The following is a 23,038-nucleotide window of genomic DNA, read 5'->3' on the forward strand; positions in this document are numbered from 1 at the left end:
GAAGAAAACATGAGACTGGAAACACTGGCTATTGTGTAAAGGAGAATGGGTAAAAGACAGTTTTAGGAACTGTTTGGAGGAAAGTCTGGGGTTTTTTTTGTGGAAGGAAAAGTAGCGTTCAAAGTAGGAGTCAGCATGGCGAAAACCAGAGGAGCGGGTGGAAGGTGTAGGGTAGAGAGGGGGGGTGGGGGGACAACTGGCGTGGAGATGTGTGCATGGCGGAGCTGCCCAGAGCAACCTGGAGTCATTGGGAACGAGTACGTGAGTTCATCTGAGTTGATGTGGTGGAAGTTCAAGAGTACCATGGCACACTAGAAACTTAGGAAATGGCATTACCGAAAATGGGAAACTCCACACTCTCTAGTTACTAAATAATTAATAATGGATAATGTCTGGCCTGCTTAGAGACCTGACCTGATTGCAAGAAACGAACTGTGTGGGATAAGGATTAGAGTGCTGTTGGGCATGGTCTTTGCTGGCATTGGGCAGCGGTGGAGCAGTACATGATTAAAGTCCTTTGCCAAAGCTGTAAGCTTTTTATTTTTCTCTAATATTATCAAGAATTTTTTTATCCATCTACAGTGTTTAAGAAGGTGAAGTACTTGAATGTGTGTGTGAATGTCCTCTGTGATCTCTTTAAGAACTGGTGGTTATTGCTCTAAATTTTAGCTAGCTTTGTCACTGGCATTGCTACTGTAATATCTGCGTCCCTCTGCACGGCAAAGGGAATCAAGTGAAGAAGAATTAAGTCTATGGTGACAGAAATTGCTAATGACTTTCAAAGCAAGGGGAGATTGGAACTACTTTAAACAAGTGCTTAATAGACCCTAGTGAAAGAAATGTTGACTAAACTAGTTTTTAATTGCTTTAAGGCTTATTTAAAAGTGAGTTTGTTATTGAAAAGATAAGTAATTCAAGTCCTTGGAAAAATTGTGGTGAACTTTGGAAACGCCTTTATGAAAAAGCAGTTACCCACCTTGAAGATATTTTTATTGCTGCCTATTATGTATGAATAGCTCAATTACTTGATTCAAGTGTAGCTTGGTGCAGGGATGCTTCTCAGATATGTCAACGTATATGCGTATGCTTTGGGTATCATGGAAGACAAAAGATCTGATAAACAGTCAATTGTTGCTTTAGGTAACTATGGATAAGTGAAGAAAACCCCAATAATCACTTTTGTGAATAACTTTTTTTGACCAGAACGCCTTCCTTCTCCCAAGACATACAGGTCAGCAGAATTGGGTGCAGTTTCTAGAGACGTTAAGGGTTGCTAGCAAAATCGTTTGGTGAAGACATAGCTTATACTGGTAAAACAATGATTTCATCAATGTTGCTTAGCTGTTTTTTTAAAAAATGGAAATAACTTCAGCAAGAAGTCTCTTTGTCAATACAACAGTCTGCAAATTGATTTTGTTGTCATGAGGACAACGGAGGAAATGTCACACCTCTGCCTTGTGTAGCTACATTAGCAAAACATCATGAAGAGATCAAGGTCTGTTCTTAACCTGTGATTTTGTTTTGGAATTTGACTACAAGCTTTGGAGTTGGCTTTACGGGACAGGATAAAGAATGGATAAAGCCATCAGAAGCGGTGAAAGAAACCTGTCCTGGTCTTAGGCTATTGTTTTATCTCCCTGTCCCTAAATACAGTTTTTTACTTGACAAATAAATGTCTTATTTTGGAAAGATGTTATTTCTGGAAACATCTGCTTTCCTCCCAAGAGACAAGCCTCCACTGGGAGACTTCATCCAGCATCCTTCAAGCATGTTAAAGGAATGTCAGTGAAAACCAGATTCTAAAAACCAAGCCCGATAGTAAGTGTTTTGGGCACTTTCTTTTGGTAAATCTGTGCTGTAGTCCCTTTTACTAAATAGGGTATTTTCTAAAAGAGCTAAAAAGAATTCTCAGAAAAACTTGATGAAGCATCGTAGGCATTATCTCACCGTGGGTCTACGGCTGATGATTCAAATGGCGGGATACTGAGTGTGACTGCTTCGTTCCCCTGCTCCTAAAAAGGCCACAGTAGTAAGAATACAGTCGGAGGTGGTGGTAGGTGAAAACTAAGCCAAAAGCTTTTCACAGAATCACGGACTGCTTGTGGTTGGAAGGGACCCCTGGAGCCCACCCAGCCCACCCCCCTGCTGAAGCAGCTCTCCCAGAGCAGGTTGCACAGAGCCGCGTCCAGGCGGGTTTGAATGTCTCCAGAGCAGGAGACCCCACAGCCTCTCTGGGCAGCCTGTCCCGGTGTCCCGTCACCCTCAGGGGAACGATGTTCTTCCTGACATTCAGATGGAAGTTCCCGTCTTGCACTTTGTGCCCGTTGCCCCTTGTCCTGTCGCTGGGCACCGCTGAAAAGAGCCTGGCCCCGTCCTCGTGGCACCCACCCTTGAGATATTTGTGGGCATTGGTGAGGTCCTCTCTCAGTCTTCTCCTGTCCAGGCTGAACAGCCCCAGCTCCCTCAGCCTTTCCTCATCAGGGAGATGCTCCAGCCCCTCATCATCTTCACAGCCTCCGCTGGCCCCTCTCCAGCAGTTCCCTGTCTTTCTTGAGCTGAGGAGCCCAGAAACCGGCACACAGTAAAATTACACAAAAAGGTTTGTTTTTTTTTTGGGGAAAAAATTTAACAGAAGTGGTTCCTGTTTCTTTCTAAAGCTTCCTAGCACCTGGCTGAGGTGAGGACCTGAGACATAATGACTCGGCTGTGGTTTTAGGTGGAAGAGAGACGTGATGCTGGCAGTCTGGGATGACAAATGGAGCATCTTCTGAGTTGTCCTTGTACCAGCTCCCGAGCCAAGGGTTTGCTCAGCCTCCCTTCCTGAGGCTGGATGGCTCTTAAGGCCGAAAGCTTCCTTTTGCCTTCTGGTTAGACCTACAGTTACAGTCCTTTCTTTTGGGTCTTTTTGCCCTGTTATTCTTGTTTTGGGGAGTCGTGGCCCATGGTTTACTAGAACATGTTTTGTGTGAGGTTGCTATTGAAGGTCATGCAATCAGATATTGGCATTTGTCTGTACTGTATGTTTAGTAGCTTCCAGAGGACCTGAGTCTCTGTCCAGTTGCACTCAGACCTTTAAAATCATAACAACTTTATTTTTTTTAATGCATCAATCTATAGATGGACAGCAGTTGTAAGGATATTTAGGTGGTTTGGCTGAAATTACTGCATTTTTCAAGGGTAAATCAAAGGTTAACATTTAACATTTGGGCCTCCAGTTTTTCATAAACTCTTGGCAATGGTCTTTTAATATCCAGAGATTTGATAGATAATGATTTTCCACTTTAGAAGTTGCATGTTTGAAATGATGGTAAACAATGTTTAACGTGCTAGAGGATGAAATCTGCCCTTTGAAATCCTGGAGGACTGTGCAAATAAGAAATTGTCTATTTATTTTGCCATCTACTGCTTTAATACTAATTTAATAGTTTAAATCTATGTTGGTAAGATCATAGAATAATTTAGCTTGGAGACAGGTGTTCTGGAGGGCATCTAGTCCAACCTCTTGCTCAAAGCAAGGGGCTAGTTTTTTGATGCTAGGTTGAAAGTTAGATGAGGTTGCTCAGGCCTTTGAGTTGGGGAGACTTCCAGGGATGGAGGTTGCACCTCTTCTCTGGGCGTGCCTTCCACTGCTGTTTGACCACCAGTAGTGAACTTGTTTCTGCCTTACACGTGGGTGGAATTCTCCCTGCTCCCACTTGTCCCCGTTGCCTCACTGTGCACCTCTAAGAGTCTGGCTTCATCTTTGTCAGCATCAGGAAGGCCCCCCAAAACCCCACCTTCTCCAAGCTGAACAAACTCACCTCCTGCAGCCTTTCCTCATGCTCTGGCCACCTGACCATTTTGATGTCCCTCCATTGGACTCTCTCTTGTACTGGAGACCCCAGTATGTTGGTTTGCAAGAGCTAATATTTCAGATGAACCCTCAGTTGTACCAAACCAAGGGGACTAATAACTTCCCATGGCAGTAAAACTCAGGATGTGGTTGGTCTTCACTCTTGCAAGAGCATGCTGACTCACAGGCCAGTTCTTTTCTGCCCAGAGCCCAGGTCGTTTCCCTCAGAGCTGCTCCCCACCATGTGCTTTTGCATGGAATTAGTCCATCCCAGATGCAGCTGAACCTCCATGAGTTTCCCATAACCTTAACAATTCCACTACTTTATCAGCCGCTGCCCTGAATTTGATACGCTTTATGAACTTGCTAAAAATATTTTCTGTCCTGGCTACAGAGTTGTTGGGAAAGCTGTCAGGAAGCGTCGGTCCCATGATCAGCCCTGAGGGGTGCCATGTGCAACCAGCCACCAGCCGCACTCCGAGCTGTGGACAGCCTCCTTTCCTGTCTGACAGCCCAGCAAATTTCCATGGGCCTTGCAGCCAAACTGGGGAAGCTCTGAAGGAAATGGGTAGATTACAAGGATGTGGTGGTGGGAGTTTTGTGTGGAAATGGTGCAGTGGTGGGAGACCGCGTGGAAAGCCTTGCTAAAGGGGAGTGAGTGCCACCCACTGCGCTCTTATCATGCACAGAGCTGGTCATCCCCCTGCCAGAGGCAGTCAGGGTGTGATTGCCATCATCCTGCAAATCTGATATTGATAGGCCTTGCTGTGATATTGGCCACCTTCCTCAGGATCCTCGAATGTGTCCTGTCTGGTCCTGGGGACTTCTGTGTCCTTGGCTTATTTAATTAGTCCTTAATTTAGTCCTCTATTGAGGGTAGCACCTGTCTCTCCAAACTCTGCTCCTAGGCAGTGTATTGAGCCTCGTTATTCTGTTACAGTTTGGAGATTTATGAAAAACCTTTCTTAAAAGACAGACTGTATAATAAACTAGACTAGAACATAATGCCATTTGCTATTCTAAACATAAGAAAGTGAAAGTCAAGAATGAGCGCATTTGTCTCCAGTGTGTTATTTTTCTGGATTACAAAAGGTAGCAGATGTGGTATATAGCAACATTTCTTTGTAAACGGGCATGTTTGAAAGACTGGCCTTATAAGAATTAGGTTTTTTTAAATAGATGTAAATATAAAAGCAAACCGGATGTCTGTTTGCTCAAATCTCTCTTACCTGCTGATGTGAGTTCAGATTAGAGTGGCTGACTGAAATGCCTTGAATCCACCCATCCTGCCACTGTGTCGGCTCCCAGCTCTGCACCTGAATTCCGTCGCTGGGGCTGAAACCCAGAGCCAGTGGCAGCAGGGAGCGGAGCTGCCCGGGTAGGATGCTTTTGGTAGTTCAGTAGCAGTTGTCCTTTCCACCAGTCTTTGGCTCTAAAAGCAACTCTTCTGGTTTTCCAGTGGATTAATCAGACTTTTTTTAATCAGTAACTGGTGAGTAAGTAAAAACGCGGATGGGATTTGCTGCTTTTCCTAATCTCGCTTTGCCCTTCTGGCCCTCATGTGGCATCCTTCAAGCAGGAAAGTAATGCTGCCAATAGAGTAGAAGAAATGATGTAGAATGGAGGTGCGGTCAGGGGCGATGTTCGGTGGCTGAATACCGATGTTTGTCACTTGTCTGCCTTGCAAGCCCGGACAACAGGCTGTTAGGATGGTTCCCAGCTTTGCCACTTTTCATGACTTCTGCACCTTTCTGACATCTCTACTTCACACTTACATCCTATATGTAAAAGATCAAAGGTGGCTCTATGTGATATTTAATACTCTTGGGTTTAAAGAGCCCTTTAATTTTCAAAACTCGTTGCAGGCCTTGAGCTGCTGAGCTGTTGTGTATCTTGACATTTCATGGGTGTGTGCAGAGTTGGTGGTGAAGTGTGTGTGTGAGCTCCTGTGCTGGCTGGGGAGCTCGCTGCTTCCAGTCCCTTTTCAGCCTCTTCCTTCAAAAACTTGCTTCCCTCCAGACTGCCTGAGGTCATGGCTAGTGATTCCCAACCTGCTCCCACCAGCTGGGCAGGACAAGTGTCAGGGCTGGGTCTTTGCTTGCCCAGCTCTTGGCAGGAGCAAGCTTGGGAGATGCAAGTAGTCCTGGCAGCCTGAGCATCACCAACACGCTGCAGCGTTCGGGGAGACTGGGGTGAATTTCTGCTTGCGCTGTCCTTTTTGCTTGGTGCAAATTCTCTTGACTGCATTTCATATTTTCTTCCTTCAGGGCAAAGCATTTTTCTTGGGAGTTTCACTCCTCCTCTGTTGCTTGCTGCCATTGCTGGGCTCCCTTGACTGTGCTGGTACAACTATTCGAGAGGCCATATGGTGAACCAGATCAGTGAACAGCAAAAAAAGGTTATTTTTAACCCAGATCAGTTCACTAATCTGGTTCACTGTACAGCTCCATAGCGGTCGTGTTGGTACAAAGGCAACTGGCAATTTTTGAGGGGAGGAGAGATGGGAAGGTGCTTCCAGCCAATAATGTCCCTGCGGGTTCCTGCGATGTTTTCTGCCTTCCAAAATTATTTCTTTCCATGCCTTTATTTCCTTCTAGGTATTTTCACAGATGTTTTGGCTTCCAGTTCCTCCAGGTGGATCTCATCTGGTATTTTTTGTGCCAATACCACTGGTTTCTCAGGGTTTGGTTTTGCTTTTTTTTTTGTTGTTGTTGTTTAATGTGCCCTGAGAAGAACTGAACTTGGCTCTGTTCTGGATAATCTGTGTATATTCATTAACATTTTGCCCTGTTCTCCCTTAATTTAGATACTGAATGCGTTAGGCTCTGCGACAGATGTCTCTGGCATCCTCTCTGTGGCGTCTCCTTGCTCCCAGCTCAATACCACATCTTTATTATTGCCTTTAAGTTATAGTCCTTGAATGATACTCACTGTGTGAGTAAAGGTGTCTGGATTAACTTTCAGGATGAAACACTGTCAGTCCTTTTCCTAATGTCTGAATAGGTAGTCTGTCATGTTCTCATTAATCCCTCTTTTGTAATGGTGTGAAAGCTTGTGTTAGGAAGTTTTTCTTAGATTTTCTTTTTTGTAAATGGAGGTAAAGGTCAAACTGAGGCTGCTGTTGCTGAAAGGTTTATTTTTATTTTTAGAACGATGGCTGCATATAATTTTTTAATACTGAAACTTTCCAAAGGTTGAGTATTGTCACAAGTGCAGTAAATAGTTTCCTTCAATTAACACTAATCTTAGATAATTAAATTGTTTTCTTACAACTACAAAGTCATCTGTGTCTTAGAAACCTCTAAGTGTCTTATAATATATAAATTGCACAAGTGAGGGTAACTAATCCAGAATCAGTTTTGAAGAATTGATGAAAACAGGAGGTAAATAACCTCAGCATCTACTTTGGAAGATTTTTTTCCTGCTGGAATTAGAAACGTGTTTGATACGAGGACAAGCCCAATGTATAAGGCTACACAAGCTCAATGTCAACCCTCCCTGCTGCTCCAAGAGATGTTTATTCTCTAGTCTCAGTCAATTTAATTTTATTTATTGGGGCCCAGAAGATCCCTTTCCATTTTGCTGGTTTGGATACTCAGAGGGTTAAACACAAAATGTTGTGGAATGGGATTTAAAGGAAGGTGCCTGGTTCCTGACAAGCATCATTAGACCTTGTCCAGTTGGATTTTAGCTTTTAATGTTTTTTCTCTTCCTTCCAAAATCCCAGCCTTGGTGAATGCCCTGATGGATAGTCATGCATTTCAGGGGACTCAAGCGATACGGAAGGTTTTTGAGATGGAAAATTGGCTCATAAGGAAAGTTTTGCAGTGCTGTCCAACTAAATAAAGCTGTTTTCTCAGTGGATAACGCTGCATTTTTGTTATGCAGCTTATCAGACACTTAATGAATGTTTTTAAGGAAAGTTTTGCAGTGCTGTCCAACTAAATAAAGCTGTTTTCTCAGTGGATAACGCTGCATTTTTGCTATCCAGCTTATCAGACACTTAGTGAATGTTTTTATCTTCATTGATAAGTAGCTGTGGAGTGTATTTTAAAATGAATTATGCTAACACTGTTTTATCATAACAGCCTGCAATCTACCAAGGCAGGTTTTTTAATCACCACATTCTAATTAATTTTTAACCTGTTTTATAATCCATGTAACCAGCTCCTACCACTGGAGTCCAGTTTTATAGAAGGAAGGACAAAAGTAATGGATAAAAAATGAGAATTACAAAAGAGTAATTGTAATAAGATCATCATAATGGTGTAGGTACCGAAACAAAAGCAGCAAGCTGGATTTTGGTCATAGGAGAGGAGGATAGAATTAAAATGAAAAATACTGTTTTGCTGCTTGAAATGCCAGATTTAGTTAACGAAGATATTAGGGAACAAGTTTCCTTAATAAGTAGCTGCAGTAATCTTATAAGGAAGTGTTAAGGGATTTAAACTTTTTCACAGCCAGAAGAAAAGTGGGAGTGGGGGGAGGAATTCGTTATGGAGCAAGCTGCAGGAACCCTGTTAGGTTTCTTTGCTCAACCTGGTAACGATAAATTGCTTTAAAAGATGGAGCACATAATCTGATAATTAGGAAATTAGTAGTTAATGGGAAACTTGTACAAAATGTATTTTACGTGAATTAATGACTTTATTCAGCAAGTTGGGGCAACTTTGGCTCTAGAAGATGAGTTGAGAAGGGTTGGTAGGAAGTCAAATGTAGTAAACAGGACCTGGAAGAGTCTTGACTCTCAACCAAGGTGGTTTTCCACATGCAATTGCAAAAATCTGGTGTGCAAGCAAATTAGGCAAAAATCTCTGAGGACTTAAGAGAGAAAGTTTAGCAACATCCCCTAGCTCTAAAAAGACGCAGACAGGACAAATCCCTCACCACCAAGAAACAAGCAGCTCCCAGACTTGATAAGGCATCTGAGTGCCTTCTCCATAGGTCTGAGCTGTGCCCCTGCCCATAGAGGGGAGAGCCTCAGGAGTGAGTGGGTGAGGGCAGGTCCAGCATCATTTCCAGACCCTCCAATATTCAGATCATAACTCTGAAATAAAAAGAGCAATTATACTTGCCGAACATGAAAAGCTTTTGTAGCTAGGGAATATTTCTCCTTTTCTTCTGTCCATATTTCATTTCAGGAAAAAATGGACGATTTTTTCAGGCAGCCCTATCTATGGTAATGTTGTCAGCTCAATAACCGAGGGAGCTGGTGCTCTACCTTTGCTAATGGTGGTGGTATTCCAGCTTTCCATTGGTGTTTGCCTTGCATGAGCTTGCCGGTGTGAGAACATCATTTGGCTTCATGTGGGAGCAAGGGATGGTGGCCATACCTCCGTCAGCTCTGAAACTGAGCCTGCAAGAGACCGCTGGGGTGGCAGGAGTGGGAAGAGGCAGCCTGCCTCTCTGTCAAGGGAGGGTTGGTTTTTTCTATATTCTTGAAGTCTTTGCTCCCCGCTCCCTTTTCTTTCCTGGTTCTTTTAGCAGGCGGAGCAATGAGCCAGGTTTAGACTTAGAGGCAACCAAGAAAAAAAGCCCCTTAACACTGACGAGGAGAGCCCTTGTCTTCCCTAATGCTCTTTCCCCAGGAAGCAGTAATATTTCCTTGACAGGGGCTTGTGTGCTGGATAACCGCCTCTTGATTTCTTGATGCTTCACATGAAGGTTCCAGCTCGCTCTTCAGGAAGTGGCGCATAGTTTCTTCAGGTGTGTACTGAAGGACTTTTAACTTGGTGCCCAGAATTTTTAGAGTGGTAATTAAAAACACGATGTTGTCCGTCCTGGATACATTGTATGCCTGATGGTCTTCAGCACTAAAATGAGTTTATTTCCTTTGCTTGCTTTTTTTGGTTGTTAATCTAGAGAGGCAAGCTTTTATCTTCCCTTTCTATGTGCATGGAGGTGATTTCTGCAGATTTATTCAGCTTTCCACCAGGCTGAGGTTTCTCTGGCTGCTGCTCCTTTCCCGTGGGTTACAGAGGGGCAACGTTTGCTGGTAGAGCCGCACCAGCATGCTGAGTCAGGGGCTTTGACGGCATTGTGGGGTTAATCCCAGATCACACTCTTGATGGACGTGGTTGTGCCAGCAGAACTTCCCAGTGCTGTGCTATTGCCCTACATTTTCCAGATTAATACCTCCTCACATGTCGCGTTTTCCCTCTTTAACCGTTTTTTTGTTCTTGTCTAATGAGTGTCTTCATACTTCTACTTGAAGGCCTTGCTTGAGACTGACTGTGTTTCTGCAAATCCATCTAAATTTTGCACGTGTATGTCATTGCTGTGGTTAGAGAATGTGGCAGTCTCAGACTCCTTCTGAAGAGAGGTAGGAGATGGGGTACAGCACGAAGCAAGAGAGTATGGTGAGCAATCTGGCACAGCTTCAATTACGTTTATGTCTTGCACTTCTCACTCAAGTTAAGCAAAAGATCCACGTGAAACTAGATTTCTTTTGTATTTGTACTCACTTGAATGATTTCTGTTAAATTCTGAGCATTTACGACTGTTTTTGGGCAGTGGCTGAGGGCAGCGATGGGCATTTGGGTAGCCTTCATCTCTGTGCAGCTCATCACAGCTTCTCTCTGCAGTAGCAGCATCCAGTTATTAATGAACCTAGTCGTTTTGACTTCTGATCAAGAAAAAAAACAGAAAAGGGGCCCCCCACCCCCCCAGGGTGATTCTACTCAGTGTCTGCATGGCAGCACGATCCAAGGAGGTACTGAAGCGGTTGCAGCTAAAGAAAGATCCAGTGACAAAGGTTAATGGGAGGTGGGTACGGTACTTCTCTCTGTCTCTTCAGCAGCTAGAGATGAACAAAAAGGTGAGCTTTCTGATAATTCCCCAGCGTTAAAGGTTGCTGCAATACTGCCCTCCTGCTAAATCAACGTGGTGCCTGGAAACCCTCCTGTATTCAGCACATGCAACAGTGTTGGACACGTACAGGGATCCTTTGTTATTTGCTAAGCAGAGCTTATGGACTTCCTTGGCTGTGCAAGTGTAAAGTTGTAAAAATGTTCCAAAACTTGGACTTGAAGCAAATTTAGCTCTCAAACCGGCTCTGCTAAGTGAAATAGTAGTGGCAAAGGCGTTGAGATGTGAGGTGTAAAAGCAGTGGAAGGAGTGCTTGTTGATGCCATGGTTGATGCTGAGCCTGGTGTAGCTGGCAAGGCGTGCTTTTCACAAAATAGCTAAAGGGTGGAGGAAGACTCGGGGGCGGTGGTTTTCTCCCCCATTTGCTTGAACCCAGATTATTTTCTGCTTCTTTCTTGCCACAAAAGGAGTCGTTTGTTTAATTTTATAAAATGTTACTGAAGCTTTTGGAACTGAAACTGCAGCCCACGTCTTCTTGATAAATGGCTGTGTGTATTCCTGGAAGGAAGTTAAAATGGGGCTGTGTTATATTTGGTACCTCCTGAAGCACTGAGGCTACTTTGAGTACAGAATGTGCTCAAAGACAGACTAATTTGCCACTGCAGATCTTGATGTGATGAGAATTTGTCAAGTCCTCATTTCTGCTAGAATTCACTTACGCTTCCCTCTCTCTCCTAAAGATGCTTGCTTATATATTTTAGAGTTATGTCTTTGAGCTGGGGCAGACCATAAAGGCAAGTCAAAAAGCCTAAAACTAGAATTAAATTCCAAGCAATGAATATGCTTGTTATAAGGTGGAAATACAGAGGTCAAGCACCTGTACAACAGGTGGGAATATTACTGAGCCGTTTCCCTGAGCGTGTTGGGATTATCAGGATGTTTGAACATCAGCAGAGTGGGTTTTGACTTCTCTCCAAGGATGCCATCTAAGATGGCATGGTCGTGGTTTCCTGCAGTAGACGATTTTGGGAACTTCAGTGAAAATAAAGATTTACTTTTTTTTCTTTCTTTCTTTTTTCTCCCTTGTTCATTTCCATTTTCATGCTGTTTCATTTGCTGGGCTTGAAGGGCATCTTGGTGTAACGTTGCAGGGAAAGGTAGGATGGATGGATCGGCACTCCCGAAGCAGCTGCTCTCTGTTGTTTTACTGGATTCGATCTTTTCTGTGTCTTGTTTTCTCCCTGAGAGTATTTTTTGAGTGAATGTAAACTTAATACTGGCTCAGTGGTTAGAGGCAATGAAAAAATATTTAATGTGAATGTTTTGGTACCGGGTTGATTAAAATAAACAACTGTTACAAGGAGCACTGGCCCTGGTTTGTGAACAGTAGGTTTTCTGTTCCTCTATATAATGCATAAAGCATGTGGAGCTGTTTGAGAGCTTTTTTTTTTGTGTGTGTGTGTGTGTGCTGTACTTAAATTTGAGGTATTTTGTTTTCAGTTCTCTGAGCTTTTGTGTCAGCTGTGAAGGGAGGGTGTGGGAGTAACATGTAAAACTTGGGCTAAACCCCTTTTAGTCTCATATCTTGACAAATAGCTGGTTATCAAGTATTTAAATGGAAGCTTGAACTTTGCTTTCTCCCTTTTGAAAGCTGAGAAGACCTTAGTTCTGATTTCATCCACTCCTGATGCTGTTTGTTTCTAGTTTCTATGCGGTTCTTCAGCAGAGCGTAGGCATAGTTGATGTAGACTTTGTGCAAGCCATGCCATGTGAGCATTCCACCCAAAGTCGTTGAGCTGTAGCATATAGCTGCAGGAAGATTTCACGTCTTGCTTTGAAGGTGCAGATGCTGAATTTCTACTCTTTCTCCCTATACCTATGGTTATGAAAAAGTGTATCCATGGTATTTTTAGGGGAAGGCAAACTGAGATACTTTATGTGTAGGAGAGTTGCAGTAGATATGCATCTCTATTTGTTTAATGACAGCAGGTAGGGAATGGAACATCATGCTGTCTTTTTTGCAACTGCCGGTCTTGTTGCCAGCTCTGATATCTCTTCCCTCTCCTCCTCTTATCCTGCATCTCCATCACTCCTCCTTTTCTGACTGCATTTCTTACATGTGCCGTTCTTCCTTTTGCTCTGGTGGAGATAAAGACCACTCTTTGCTAGAAAGAGCCGTGTTTTCTGTTCGACAGGTTTGCCTGTGGAGCCTCACAGGTCTCTCTCTTTCTCTCTGTTGGTTGCTACTGCAGAGCTGTGGAATGCTGTGAAGACTCACTGCCCTGCAGTCGTAGGCAGACTCCTCTCCAGATTATCTTCATCCGAAGGAAGCTCATATCCAAGAGGTATGAATTCATGGTTTTTGTGCGCCGTTCAGCTCCTCCAAACACCGTTTTCCCCAATCTCTCCACAGATAGAAAAGCTTTGGATGCCACGGAAATTGCAAGTGTTGATTAAAAAGTGTTGGTGTTTGGCATGAGTTGGACCCTTGTTTATATTAAATGAACTTTGGTACAGAATCGCACTACATTTTAAAATAAGCAGGTCATTTCTGGGTCAAGAAATGCATAAGCTGAAACTCCAGCAACACTGCATGTCTAGCACATTTTATTGTGTTCATTTATAAAGTTAATAAACCTGAGGTAATCAGCAGACTGGAGTAGAACACACAGCAGGTATGTGCTGCTCCTGTGAAGAGTTGTGAGAGTTAGGGTTTTTTAGTATTTATGAGTATTATTAAATTACTAAATTATTAATAAATATTTTATTTTTCTTTTATATTAAAAAGAAGGCGAAAAATACTGCCTGTGTTCACTAGCTGGGTCAAAATCACTGGTTTGGCAAAGGCATGAGTCCTGGTATAAATTTCTGTCATTTGCCTGTAGACAGGCAAAGTATTTTCTACTAGGTTATGTTGCAGCCTTTTATAAAAGAAAACTAGGAACAGTTTTTTAAAATGGGAACTTTGCAGTGTGATGTGGTCTGTAAATTGGTTGGCGCAGGTTTTATCTGAACTATTTATTTTTGTGGATGGTGCCTAGCATTATGAGACCTGAACAGATCAAGCCCTCTAAATGTTCAAATCTGTTACAACAGCGGTATAACGTGCTATACCGCTAGCTATTAAATACAGACATACCATTTCAGGAAATCCCTGTGTTGCACACAGGTATGGGCTGGAAAATATGCTGGACAAATGTCGCTGTATGCCTGCCCTGTGCTTCAGTTTTCCCCTGGGTATTGACACTTGGCTGATGCTGTGGAGAAGATACTGGGGTAGCTGAAGTGTCAGTCTGACCCAATCCAGCTTGTGCAGGAGTATGGAAAATCCAGCATTGACTTGCACACACCCCCCCCACACCCCCAGCCTTTTATACGTTTTGCAGCTTGCTTAGTAACATGAGCTTCAAATGTCAGCTGCCAGGATACCCACTGCGTGTTCTGCTCCCACTCAAGTCAGATTTGCTGAAAAGCAGATGCAGGCAGACAGCAGTGCTGACGGGTGCTCTTTGCTCTTGGATCCCCTGCACTGCACCGGGATCGAGCATTTAGGCATGCTGTGACCGTGCAGGAGCACTCCTGCCCTGATTAGATGCCTGCTCTTTTGGTAAGGGCAAGGTCGGGCTGTTTTTTCTTCCTCTTCTCACCCTCAGCAACTCAACCCATCTTAAGTGGGACGGGGTAGAAAATACCAAGCATTTCAGAAAAGCTTTGCGTTGTCCTTGCTTCTGCCAATCTTGAAGCAACAGCAATGGCCCCTTTCCATCTCCCTCTTCCCCTTTTGGTTGAATATCCTGCTAGATAAAAGGGCAAAAAAGGGACTTTGATGGTGCTTCTGTCTGCATCTTCTGCCCACTGTTCCCATATCTCCAGGTTGAAGCAACAGTAGGAGACCCAGCTGGGGCCATGCTGCCTTTTGTGGGCCTGAGAAACAGAGGCCCAGGGCTGCAGAAGGGAGAGAGGCAAAGGCAAGGGAGCATGTTTGATGGGTTGCGAGGTAGGGAGAGCGCAGAGGTGGCGGCTGAGTTGCTCAGACTGGAGAAGTGACAGTGGCACCAATGGGAGATCCAGAAGACAAGGTGTTTTTTAACAATGAGGATATGCTAAGTGTTGGCTTTGTGTGAGAAAGAGAGCTTCTGGTCCAAGGGGCTCCTGCTCCAGTTCAGCTCCACATTAAGAAATTTAAGTTTAAGCTTTGTTTGTGCTGATTGCCTGAGCTCCCAGCCTGGTCCCTGGAGACCTCAAGAGTGGAACTGATGGAGCCTGGGGAGATTTGGCTGATGAGCTACTGGTTGTCCTCATCAAGCTGATTGGGTTTGCTTTCCTGGTTGTAACGGCTCTGCTTGGGATCTCCACCAGCCACTTCAGACATTTACTTGTTGGGTGCCTTTATCTTGGATTAAGCATCCCCTTTTAGGCTCGTGATGGTAAATAGTGTTAAGAAATCAAAAGGTGGAAGAAATTGAGTTCAACTCTTGAATGTGGTGTGCCGGACCTCTTAATGTAGTTTTACTGAGGTCAGGTTAATTCCTACTTGGGATATACCCCACTCCCTCAAACCCTAAGCAGAATTCAGCAATTAAATAGTTAATTACTCTGTGTGTGTGTGTGTGTGTGTGTAAAAAATACGTGTGTATCTAAAAATACTTTTCTTATCTGTGTAATGGTTTGATGCAAGTATTTTAAATGTGTTTTTTCATGAGCCTGGTTTTTATAAAGTGCGTGTGAGTGGAATTTGGCATGTGGTTAACTGGCCCTGGACTTTATACTTTTGCTGTATTCATCTCTGTGTTTCTGATCTTATATCGAAAAGTTCTGGTCATTAGTCTCCTGATCACTTATGCCACTTTGGTGGGGTCCATTTGGTGGTCTTCGTTGGGCTGGGAATGCACCAAATCCAGAGCCGACGCTGCAGCATCTTGCTAGCAGCTGATGGCTAATTCTCTGCTGTTGGGGCATGGGTACCTCAATTAGTGATTTTTTTTTAGTGCATGAATAAATCCTTTGTTCATAGATGTTAAGTTTTGTTGAATTGCCAGCTCTGTTTTGGAGAATAAATTTCCTTTCAGAGAATATATGATATGGGAGGTGATTTCTGTCAAGCCAAGTTATGTACTGTATTCAACTCTGGGGTCTCCAGTACGAGAGACCTGTTGGAGCGGGCCCGTCGGAGGCCACGGAGCTGGTCAGAGGGCTGGAGCCCCTCTGCTGTGGGGACAGGCTGGGAGAGCTGGGGCTGTGCAGCCTGGGGAGGAGAAGGCTGCGGGGAGACCTTAGAGCAGCTGCCAGTGCCTGGAGGGGCCGACAGGAAAGCTGGGGAGGGGCTTTGGGCAAGGGCAGGGAGTGGTGGGACAGGGGGGAATGGCTTGAAGCTGAGAGAGGGGAGATTTAGGTTGGACATGAGGAAGAAACCCTTCCCCGTGAGGGCGGCGAGGCGCTGGCCCAGGCTGCCCAGAGCAGCTGTGGGTGCCCCATCCCTGGCAGGGCTCAAGGCCAGGCTGGACGGGGCTGGGAGCAGCCTGGGCTGGGGGGAGGGGGCCCTGCCCCTGGCGGGGGGTGGGACCGGGTGGTCTGTGAGGTCCCTCCCAACCCAAAAACTTCTGTGATGCTTTGTAGTTCCCAGGATCCTATGAGATGTTACATGATTATTTAAGAGTGAAAGGAGATCCCTGGTCCTTGTTCCTGGTGGAGTCTAATGACTGTGATACCAAGGACCTTCCTTCCTTTGGGTGATCTTTAGAGGAGGGAAATATGCCATACTAGAACATTGTTAATGTTTTAAAATTCAGCCTTCGATGTAGTCTGGACATGTTGTGGGTTGTCAGTGTGTTTGTTTGCATATGCTCCACGGCACAGCTGTGTCTGTGAACATGCCTCTGAGTTAGAACCATGCTGCTCCTGTGCGACTTGTAAAATGTGGGCAAAAGTGTGGCTGTATCTACACTTTAGTAGTGTGCAAATAGGTGGAGCACAAACTGGAGTTTGAGAATATTGCTTATTGCTTCAGAGCTCTTTATTGGTGAGATATTTCAGGCTTACATTCTAAGAGATGAAGCTAGTAGCTGGCTTGAGGTTGCTGTTTTCCGATTCAGATGGTGGGCTTGAGGGAAGAAAAGGCTTACTGTTGTGAGATGCATGGGTTTGGTTGTGAGGGCAGGTGAGAAGACCAGTGTTTCCTACCATACAACATCACTGAATCTGTGCTGAGTGTGTGACATGCTCGGGCATTTCCTAAGGATGCTCTTACAGAGAGTGGGAACTGCTGCCTCAAGAGCAGAACCCTCCAATGTGTTTCTTAGGCTCTTGTTGCATCTGGTTTTACCCAGCATCCTCTTGCCATATATTAGAATAAACAGGGAACTGGACATTCTTGGTCTGTAGTGGGGAATATAGGTACTAGTCTTCCTCTTAAGCTATATCTCATAGAATCAGAGGATTGTTTAAAATGGAAAAGACCTTTGAGATCATCAAGTCCAACCATTAACCCAGGACTGCCAAGTCCATCACCAAACCATATTGCTAGGCACCTGTCTTCACACACAGTCTGATAGTCATGGAGCACCAAGGCTCTTTTAAATGTACCTCAGCTCAGGATGGTTTCAAGCCCTACAAGATGTTGGATTGGCTTTCTTCCCTCTCTCCTGTGCGAGCTGCAAATGTTAGCCTGGAGAAAAGGGGGCTCAGGGGGGCCCTTCTGGCTCCCTACAGCTGCCTGGCAGGAGGCTGCAGCGAGGGGGGTCGGTCTCTGCTCCCAAGGAACCAGCGGCAGGACAGGAGGGAACGGCCTCCAGCCGCACCAGGGGAGGTTCAGGGTGGGCACTGGGAGAAATGTCTTCCCCGACAGGGTGGCCAAGCGCTGGCACAGGCTGCCCGGGGACGGGGTGCAGGCACCGTGCATGGGGGGGCTAAAATACACGCAGACAGGCTGTGTGGGGACATGGTTCAGTGGTGGCCTTGGTGGTGCTGGGTTAGTGGTTGGACTCTATGAAAGGTCTCTCCTCACCTAAATGATTCCATGATTATAGGGTTTGGAAGGCTTTGGGATCTGTAATTACTTTGCCCATTCCTGCTTCATGGGAATTTTCACTTTCAGAGAAGATTTTTGTCCCTTTGTGAACACTACCACAACGCTGGATGTATCGGTGAAAGGGAAGGACCTCCCCCTTTGCGAGGTACCTAGATACACTGGAACATATCACATATGGAAACTTCTTCCCTGCACAAGGTGTTGAATTTATAAAGATTAATGACCCGGCATTTCCTCTTAAGTAGCCTTTGTGCAAATGCTTCTCGTAGTCAGGTCTACTCCCTTAAAAAAAATTCTCTTTTAAGTTTTTGCCTCAGTATTCCGTGTCAGCCAGAGCCACCAGCTAATCACACAAACACGAACTGTGCCTGCGGGTCCCCAGGCTGGGCTGTGCCTCTGCCCGTACCCACGGCAGAACGCCTGATGAAACCTGCAGTGTCCTTTGCCTGTCTGTGGTGTGTGATGAATGCTGTGCCACTGGGATGCATCGTAATCAAGTGTCAGAGTAGGAAACATCAGCCTGAACATCCCAGGATGATGAGTTTGGGGCGTAGAGGAACTATTTTATTGACAAAGCTGCTTTGTGATTGTTTATGGCTGAATACTGCTGATATACAGTAATTGTTAGAGGAGTGAGACATCATTAGGAAGATGACAGTTCCCATAACAAGGAAAAAAAATCAGCTGTCAAAAACTGATTTAAAAACAAAGAAAGGTTTTAATAAGATTTATGGACATAAGCAGGCAGAGAGGATCTCTGAGACCAGACTCTTTAATATGCACTGGACTGACTTTCTACTTTTGATCTATAAGCTTATATGGCACATTAAAGTGAGCTGTCGATATTGCCCTGGGGTATGTGGAGAGCACACTAAAATACTTTGTCTCCTCAGCCAGAAGGACACAGTTAGGGTCTCTTTCTTTCTCTGAGCCTAGGATGTGAGTTGTATCTACATCTCTTCTTAAAAAAAAAAAAAGTGTGTATTTTGAAAGCTTTGTGGCCTTGGCTTCCTTTTGGACTGAGGTTTACTATGTGGGTATCTTTTTGTAGCCCTGTGATAGCTGCTTCTCTTAGAGGCCAGACTGATGTCCAGCAGGCTTGCAAAGTCAAAGTCCCAGCTGGCTGCTGCATGGAGATCATCGTGGTTTTCAGAAACAGCACAAAAGTGGAGATCTGTGTTTCCTGAGGAGGGGAAGGAACAGAATCCTTATGAAAACTCGTCAAATGATGCATCCAAACGAGTGCAGCAGGCTACAGAGGAAGGGCCTAGCCAAGTGGGTGATGGTAGGAGATCTACTTGAGGACAGATTTTTCTGTTCCTGCTGGAGAAGTGCAACAGTGCGCTCAGTTCTTGCAGTCTCTGTGGCTGACGTTGTAGGGAACATACACCTTTCCGGAGCGCTTTCCCGCAGTGTTTGCTCCGCATTTCTGCTCGCAGAAGCCATGCTGGAAGCACTGCCCTTTCTTTCAGATGTATAATTTACCACCTCTTCCCAGTGTGCCAGCCTTGTTTGTATTGATAAATGAATGTTCTCTGTGTACAGCCTGCAGATAATTCTGCTCGTCGAGTACAATGCTGCTAAATATACCTGTTTCTGATTAAGTGCATTTGAATTTCTGAGTTTGGTTAATAAGCTACACCTTTCGCAGATTCTTTTGTTAACTCATAAAAGCTGCGTGTTCTGATTTATAGTGCCAGAAGGGGTAAACTGACATTAAAAGCATTAATTAGTCATGGTTGACTGCACAAAGAATAGAGTTGGTGTGAGCCAGCTTTTGATTTAGCCCTTTGTGGGCCTTTGATTTTCGCCTAAGCTTGTTAAAGGGTCTGTATCTCTGGCTTTTTCATGCTAGATTATATAATTAGAGTTTAGTGTGAAATACAGTGATTGGGCTTGAAGAGCAAGAGCCCTGTACAATTATAAGCAATAAAGTTATAAAGCAATTGGCCAGAACTTTACATATATTTTAATAGAGAAAGGTTCTTTTTACCATGTGGGTGTGATAACTTGGTATTTTTAGGTGTGCATTAACGATAACCAGATGATTTGTTGTAAGCTGTGGGTACTCTTGGTAAGCCTCAGAAAGAATATGTTCTCAAGAGCCTTGGACTTGCCTGTTGTGTGGTGCTTCAGCATCATGTGAATGTCATGGGGGTTTGGTAAACGGCACCACAGGTAGCACTGATTTTTTTTTTTTTTTTTTCCCCCTACATCTTCACCCTTACATACAGGCTAATAGGAAAAGAACCCAGACCTTGAAGCATTGCCTGGGTTTTATACTTGGAATTCCTACCTTATATAATGAAATACACTCATAAACATTATGGTAGTTTCTGTAATACCAATTCTACCCATCCATTCCCCACACAAAAGTTTGAAATGTAATTAAAATGCAAATCATAGGCTAAGGTGTTTGTTTTTTTTTTTTTTTAATAGACCTTCCATAATTATGCCTGACTGCAAAAAAAGAATACCTTTGGTATAATTTTGGTGATTGCCTGTGGTTTGTTTGTGAATTAAGATTTTTCCTCTGTCTGTATAAAGTTTCCTTCTGTCTTACATATTATTACATTAACTGCTCTATAAAAAGAATGTTGGACTGGGTTTCTATTCAAACTTGTTAACACTTGTCATTGAAGAGCCAACAATTGCCTGGTGCGGTACCTCCAGTACTGCCTTCATTTCCTTCGTTTGACAGTGTGTGTTGTGACAGTTGACTGGGAGACCTGCTAGCAATGACCCCACTTGTAGAAGTGTTTTCTAAAGATGCAATTATCCAGCAGCATATGAAAATTCCACATTTCATCATAGAATCACGGAAGGGTTTGGGCTGGAAGGGACCTTCAAGACCAGCCAGTCCCACCCCCCGCCAGGGGCAGGGCCCCCTCCCCCCAGCCCAGGCTGCTCCCAGCCCCGTCCAGCCTGGCCTTGAGCCCTGCCAGGGATGGGGCACCCACAGCTGCTCTGGGCAGCCTGGGCCAGCGCCTCGCCGCCCTCACGGGGAAGGGTTTCTTCCTCATGTCCAACCTAAATCTCCCCTCTCTCAGCTTCAAGCCATTCCCCCCTGTCCCACCACTCCCTGCCCTTGCCCAAAGCCCCTCCCCAGCTTTCCTGTCGGCCCCTCCAGGCACTGGGAGCTGCTCTAAGGTCTCCCCGCAGCCTTCTCCTCCCCAGGCTGCACAGCCCCAGCTCTCCCAGCCTGTCCCCACAGCAGAGGGGCTCCAGCCCTCTGAGCAGCTCCGTGGCCTCCGACGGGCCCGCTCCAACAGGTCCGTGTCCTTCTGATGCTGAGGACCCCCGAGCTGGACGCAGCGCTGTGGGGGGGTCTCGGCAGAGGGGAGCAGAGGGGCAGAGCCCCCTCCCTCGCCCTGCTGGCCACGCTGCTGGGGATGCAGCCCAGGGCACGGGCGGCTTTCTGGGCTGCGAGCGCACATTGCCGGGTCATGTCCAGCTTTTCATCCACCAACACCCCCAAGCCCTTCTCCACAGGGCTGCTCTCCATCCATTCTCTCTCCAGCCTGCATTTGTGCTTGGGGTTGTCCCCACCTTGCGCTTGGCCTTGTTGAACTTGCTGAGGTTCGCCCAGGCCCGCCTCTCCAGCCTGTCAGGATCCCTCGGGATTTCCCACTGTTGCACATCAGAGCTCACAGCAGGTTTTGGCTCCTTAGATGAGGGAGAATGGTGGAACATATCTGAAGCTCCTCAGCTTAACAAAAAACCTTCTTCAGTTTCCTGAATATTTTAAATGTGTATAATAACATACTGACATCTATTGTAATTTGTATTTTAAGAGATGTTTACACTGTGAAGTTGCCTGCCGTTCTCTGTAGGCTGGTTCAAGGTTTGGCAGCTCTGAAAGCATAATAGCATATGCTTTTCCCTTCTCTAACCATTAATTATGTCTGTAGAAACCCAATAGCAACTGGAGACCTTTTCTGCAGGTAGATATGAATGATGGTTTTATTAGAGGCTATCACGGGTCACTGCTGGAGAGAGCCTCTTGGCTTCTGCTGGGGTTGGGACACAGGGAGAGCTGTCATCTCTCTCCAGATAGCCTCCTGCCCTGCTCCTTAGCCCATGGTGTGCCATTCAAAATGTGTCCACATGTTACCTGTGGCCCCGTGGCCGAAAGCTGCCAGGCCATGGACTAGCACATGCCTACGCTTTGCTGTCAAGATGCTGCGTTTCTCCAACCCTATGGAAAATTCCCTTCTGTTTTAAATAACCGAGTTTCAATAAGTGAAAGTAGAAAGGGGTCTCAGATTTTGGCATTTTAGCGAAGTTGTAAGGCAATGCTAGGATGGGTTTGGGGATTTTCTTATCATCTTCCTCTTGTTCAGAGTCCTTGCTTGAATCCATATACGAATGGAAATGGAAATGAAAATAGGGAGCCATGGCAAAGATTTGTGATTATAATTCTGCCTACTGTACTAAAGGGTTGGCATTAGAAAGAAACCTGCATTATTTATTAAATGACAAAATAGGATTGGTTTTCTTTGGTTGTTTTTTTTTTTGACAAGTTGTAATTTAAAAATCAGACAGCTGCACAAATTGTGAAATCGCTGAACATTAAATCGAGTGTCAAATTTTGGGTACCCAGTGCTACATCATGGGTTTCCAGGTTCTTTACAGAGATAATATGACAAAATAGACAGTGCTTGTGTGTCCCCAGAAGCTCTGCATTGCTGTGTCCTCTGCAGCAGGAGGGTGGTTTGCACCTTGTAGTGAGGCTAACGATGAACTGATACTAAAGCTCGCCACTTGTGCTTAGGTGGGACTTTTGTGTTTGCTTAGAGGTGGGTGCAGAAAGAAGCATATTCAGAAGAGGATGTTGCAATTAAAATAAAAAGCATGGCTTGCCTATGTACATACCTGTGTTAGTGCTTGGCAAGTGCATGTGCTGCTTCACCACCATATCATTGTTCCTGAAGGATTTTTGTGAGCGCTTGCCTCCTGAGTATCATCCTCTTGCTCATTATCATCATCAGTCCCTCTTGCTTTTGCTTTTTCTTTCATGATGTAAACAATTTCTAATGATTCCTTCCTTCTCTGCTGTCAAATAATGGCAAAAGAGAAAATTAGTTATAGCTGAAGACCTATTTTTCGTTAGGCAGGCTGAGTTCTATAATAAACATGATTTCTCCTTGCCTGCTCGGTTAGACATTAATGATAATTTGTCATCTCTGCAATATTTGCTTTTCAGAAGAGTTTAAAGCATACGCTTCTGCTTCAGTTATGAAGTTTGCTCATTATTATTAGTGTAAGACAAGGCACGTGATATGATATGGGGACCTTCCAGGAGTAATTTCCCTTTCCCTGGGAAGCTTGTATCGGGAATAGAGAAAGTGAGCTGGGAACTTGATCTTACT

At 44.8% G+C, this 23,038-nt stretch overlaps 1 protein-coding gene across 3 annotated transcripts in view; it reads left to right on the forward strand.

The window, feature by feature from the left end:
* Positions 1–23,038, forward strand: part of FAM168A (family with sequence similarity 168 member A) — a 218,358-nt gene that overhangs the window by 46,391 nt on the left and 148,929 nt on the right. Inside the window, exon 2 of one of the 3 annotated variants that reach the window (XM_037376652.1) lies at positions 12,892–12,984. The exons of 1 other annotated variant lie outside the window; for it this stretch is intronic. The gene's annotated coding sequence lies outside the window, so the exon portion shown is untranslated. Of the gene's footprint in view, positions 1–12,871; positions 12,985–23,038 lie in introns of those variants that run through there. One more of the 3 variants, XM_037376653.1, reaches the window with a different exon arrangement.

Source organism: Falco rusticolus, chromosome 2, assembly GCF_015220075.1.
Source record: "Falco rusticolus isolate bFalRus1 chromosome 2, bFalRus1.pri, whole genome shotgun sequence".
Classification (NCBI taxonomy): Eukaryota; Metazoa; Chordata; class Aves; order Falconiformes; family Falconidae; genus Falco; species Falco rusticolus.